Here is a 6,075-nt window from a genome sequence, read left to right as displayed (position 1 = left end):
TCAGGACCACCAAACACACAGCACACACACTCAGACCACAAACACACAGCACACACACTCAGACCCAAAAACACACAGCACACACACACTCAGACCCACAAACACACAGCACACACATTCAGACCCACAAACACACAGCACACACACACTCAGACCCAAAAAACACACAGCACACACACTCAGACCCACAAACACACAGCACACACACACTCAGACCCACAAACACACAGCACACACACACTCAGACCCACAAACACACAGCACACACACACTTAGACCCACAAACACACAGCACACACACTCAGACCCACAAACACACAGCACACACACACTCAGACCCACAAACACACAGCACACACACACTCAGACCCACAAACACACAGCACACACACACTCAGACCCACAAACACACAGCACACACACACTCAGACCCACAAACACACAGCACACACAGCACACACACACTCAGACCCACAAACACACAGCACACACACTCAGACCCAGACATGAAGACAGAGGACAGAGACATGAGGACAGAGATATGAGGACAGAGACATGAGGACAGGCACATGAGGACAGAGACATGAGGACAGAGACATGAGGACAGACTCATGAGGACAGAGACATAAGGACAGACACATGAGGACAGACCAATGAGGACAGAGACATAAGGACAGACACATAGGACATAAGGACAGCGACATGAGGACAGAGACATGAGGACAGAGACATGAGGACAGAGACATAAGGACAGACACATGAGGACAGACACATGAGGATAGAGACATAAGGACAGAACCATGAGGACAGACACATGAGGACAGAGACATAAGGACAGACACATGAGGACAGAGACATAAGGACAGACACATGAGGACAGAGACATGAGGACTGACACGAGGACAGACACATGGCGGACGAGAATTAGGACAGAGACATGAGGACAGATACATGAGGACAGAGGACATGAGGATAGCACATGAGGACAGAGACATGAGGGCAGACACATTAGGACAGAGACATGAGGACAGACACATGAGGTCAGAGACATGAGGACAGACACATGAGGTCAGACACACGAGGACAGACACATGAGGACAGAGACATGAGGACAGAGACATGAGGTCAGACACACGAGGAAAGACCATTAGGACAGAGACATGAGGACAGAGACATGAGGACAGAGATATGAGGACAGAGACATGAGGACAGGCACATGAGGACAGACTCATGAGGACATAAGGACAGAGACATGGGGACAGACACATGAGGACAGACACATGAGGACAGAGACATGAGGACAGAGATATGAGGACAGAGACATGAGGACAGACACATGAGGACAGAGACATGAGGACAGAGACATGGGGACAGACACATGAGGACAGACACATGAGGACAGAGACATGAGGACAGAGACATGAGGACAGAGAGACGAGGACAGAGCTGATAGTCTTGTAGTTTCACAGTACAGTTGCAGCTTCGCTCTTAAAACATCACAGCTGACCGTCCGATTGTCCTGACAGCAGCAGATACACACTCACACATACACACAGCCTGTGTGTGTTAGACACACAGACATGTCTCACAAACACTTAACAACAAGGACACACTTACCAATGTGTCCCCTTTAAAGTGTCACCTTTAACTTGTGTAGGCTTACTGTGTGCTGATTGGCTGACGCCAGACTGACCTTTGACCTGCGAGGAGAACTGCGCGGTGTGTCTGCTCTCAAACAGCTGCAGCTCTTTGTTCAGGTCACACACGGATAGATCCACGTTCCATGACGCAGCCCTGTTTGAAGAGAGAGTCAGTGTCAGTCTAATACACCTCATTTACAAGTCAGCCTAACATTATCATTAACATACCAATTACATAATCAATTAACATTACCCAATTAACATTATCATTTAACATTATCACGTAACATTATGAATTAACATTATCATGTTACATTATCAATTAACATTATCATTTAACATTATCATTAACATTATAACTAACATTATCACTTAACATTATCATTAACATTATCATGTAACATTATCAATTAACATTATCAATTAACATTATCAATTAACATTACCATAACATTATCCATTTAACCTTATCATTTAACAATTATCAAATTACATAATCATTAAACATTCATCATGTAACATTATCATTAACATTATCATTAACATTACCATCTACATTATCATGTAACATTATCATTTAACATATCATGTACATTATCATTCAACCTTATCATTAACATTATATGTAACTTAACATTAACGTACTTAACATTATCATTAACATTATCAATTAACATTATCCTTACATTATCAGGTAACATTATCATTAACATTATCATGAACATTATCATGTAACATTATCATTAACTTATCATTAACATTATCATTAACATTATCATTTAACAGTGTCATGTGCATTATCACGTAACATATCAATTAAGGTTATCAATTAGCATTATCATTCAACATTATCATGTAACATTATCATTAACATTATCATTCAACATTATCATGTAACATTATCAGTAACATTATCATTTAACATTATCACCCAGACAGGATCATTAACAGTATCATTTAACATTATCACCCAACATTATCATGTAACAGTATCAATTAACAGTATCAATTAACATATCATGTAACATTATCACCTAACATTTCATTCAGACATTATCATTACATTATCCAATTAACATTATCAATCACATTAGCATGTAACATTATCATGTAACATTATCATTCAAAACATTAACAGTAAGAAGTATCATTAACATGATCAGTCAACATTATCAGTAACATTATCATGTAACATTATCAGTCACATTCATGTAACAGTATCATTTAACATTATCATTTAAACATTATCACCCACATTATCATTAACATTATCATTTAACATTATCATTTAACATTATCATTAACATTATCAATTAACATTATCATGTTACATTATCACCTAACATATCATTCAACATTATCATTAACATTATCAATTAACATTATCAAATCAACATTATCATGTAACATTATCATTTAAACATTATCATGTAACATTATCATTAACATTATCATGTAACAGTATCATCAACATTTCATGTAACATTATCACGTAACATTATCATGTAACATTATCACTTAACATTGTCATGTAACATTATCATGTAACATTATCATAACAGTATCATGTAACATTGTCATTAACATTATCATGTAACATTCTCATGTGACATTATATTAACATATCATGTAACATATCACGTACATTATCAGGTAACATTATCAATTAACTATATCACGTAACTTTCATGTAACATTATCATTCAACATTATCATTAACATTATCAATCAACATTATCATGTAACATTATCATTTAATATTATCATGTAACATTATCATTTAACTTTGATTTTATCATCTTTTGTTAATACAAAACTCAACTGAAACAATCAGCTCTGATTCTGTTGAATGTGCTCAGCACCCATCAGCGGCTTCTTTCATCAGGAGGGGATCATGCTTTCATCAGGAGGTGATCATGCTTTCATCAGGAGGTGATCATGCTTTCATCAGGAGGGGATCATGCTTTCATCAGGAGGGGATCATGCTTTCATCAGGAGGGGATCATGCTTTCATCAGGAGGTGATCATGCTTTCATCAGGAGGTGATCATGCTTTCATCAGGAGGTGATCATGCTTTCATCAGGAGGTGATCATGCTTTCATCAGGAGGTGATCAGGAGGTGATCATGCTTTCATCAGGAGGGGATCATGCTTTCATCAGGAGGGGATCATGCTTTCATCAGGAGGTGATCATGCTTTCATCAGTAGGGGATCATGCTTTCATCAGGAGGTGATCATGCTTTCATCAGGAGGGGATCATGCTTTCATCAGGAGGGGATCATGCTTTAATCAGGAGGGGATCATGCTTTCATCAGGAGTGATCATGCTTTCATCAGGAGGGGATCATGCTTTCATCAGGAGGTGATCATGCTTTCATCAGTAGGGGATCATGCTTTCATCAGGAGGTGATCATGCTTTCATCAGGAGGGATCAGCTTTCATCAGGAGGTGATCATGCTTTCATCAGGGGGATCATGCTTTCATCAGGAGGTGATCATGCTTTCATCAGGAGGGATAATGCTTTCATCAGGAGGTGATCATGCTTTCATCAGGAGGGGATCATGCTTTCATCAGGAGGGGATCATGCTTTCATCAGGAGGTGATCATGCTTTCATCAGGAGGGGATCATGCTTTCATCAGGAGGTGATCATGCTTTCATCAGGAGGGGATCATGCTTTCATCAGGAGGGGATCATGCTTTCATCAGGAGGTGATCATGCTTTCATCAGGAGGTGATCATGCTTTCATCAGGAGGTGATCATGCTTTCATCAGAGGGTGATCATGCTTTCATCAGGAGGTGATCATGCTTTCATCGAAGGGAATGCTTTCATCAGGAGGGGATCATGCTTTCATCAGGAGGTGATCATGCTTTCATCAGGAGGGATAATGCTTTCATCAGGAGGTGATCATGCTTTCATCAGGAGGGGATCATGCTTTATCAGGAGGTGATCTTTACATGATACAAAGGTGTAACTGATAACAGGTAAGAAGGCTCTGCAGGAGTGAATGCTAGAGATGAAAGGATGCAGAGTGTTTCTGATCCTCTAGGAGGAAAGGATGAACAGACTCTGCAGACGTTCTCGTCTCTGCCTCTCCAATCATCCAGTGATTGTTTTAAAGCAGCGGAGCGACTCGTACAGAAACACCAGCTCAGTCTGAAGAAGAATCGTGAACATGTACACACACACACCACACACACACACACACACACACATACACACACACACCCTGCTCTAACAGCCCCCTCACCTTGTTGTATCTGCGTCCTGGTGGCGTCCAGGTGATGACAGGTGGAGATCTCTCCGATCAAGATCAGCATGCGGTGCTTTCTGAGCGGCTCCACAGACCCTGCTGCTGCTGCTGTATCCATGGTAACAGAGCCATCGGCCGACGCCAAGCCCGTCTCCATCTCCATGACAACTGCATCCGGAGCGAGCACCATGACGGTGCAGGACGAGGGAGGAGGACGGAGAGGGCGTGGCTCTGTGCAGGGGAGCGTCTGATTGGATTGGAGGTGATGTGGCTATTTGACGTCAGAGCGTTTGATTGGATGAAACCGAGATGAGAGATTTAATGAGATCATGTGTTCCTGTGTGTGACGGACAGGCTCCTCACAGATCATCAGAAACACATTCAAGTTAGTCGTTATGTTCAGGTGTTTCTCTGTCATCCATCATAATCATGACTCATGGTTTTCAATGTCTCAGTTCCTCACATCCTTACAGACTCCATGGCTCTCTGTGTGATCCGGATTCTCTGAGTCTTTGTTATTACAGAGAGCTGGTTTCAGGGAGCAGGCGGATCAGACAGACTTTGACCCGTGTGACAGCATGAAGTTTACTCTGTTTATCATGATCACTGATTTCAGTATTTAAATGATGTTAATCAGAATTCTTTGCTGGAACATGGCGCCTGAGGTGACTGAGTGTAATCTGAATCTGTGCTCAGAGTCGTTCTGGTCTCTCTGCAGACTCAAAGCGGTCTAAAAATCAGAGGGTTTCAAACAAAGCTTCTATTATTATCCCAGTCACACTGAGTACCAGGCTGAGAGTTCACACTGACACCTCTTTGTTTCATGGACAGATATACAGGATCTAACTCTGCAGAGACTGACAGCACAGATCCAACAGTGGCTTTTAAACCCTGATATTTTAGGATCCAACAGATATTCACGTTCTTCTTATTTAACAGACGGGGTGTAACACAGACTGATGTGAGCACAGACGGTTTTAAACTGCTCCTGATTTCCTTTCCTGTCCCTAGAACAAGGCCTTCACAGAGAGCTGATCCAGAGTCTTTGAGAGTCCACTATCATAAATCCATGCAGAGCTACAGATTTTAAAACACAGTGAAATACACATACAACTGCACAACGGTACATACACTATTATTATTATATTATTATTATTATATTATTATATTGATTTATTGTTGAAG

The sequence above is a fragment of the Notolabrus celidotus genome, unplaced genomic scaffold (assembly GCF_009762535.1).
Source record: "Notolabrus celidotus isolate fNotCel1 unplaced genomic scaffold, fNotCel1.pri scaffold_158_arrow_ctg1, whole genome shotgun sequence".
NCBI classification, from domain to species: Eukaryota; Metazoa; Chordata; class Actinopteri; order Labriformes; family Labridae; genus Notolabrus; species Notolabrus celidotus.
Note: the sequence above shows the minus strand (reverse complement) of the source record.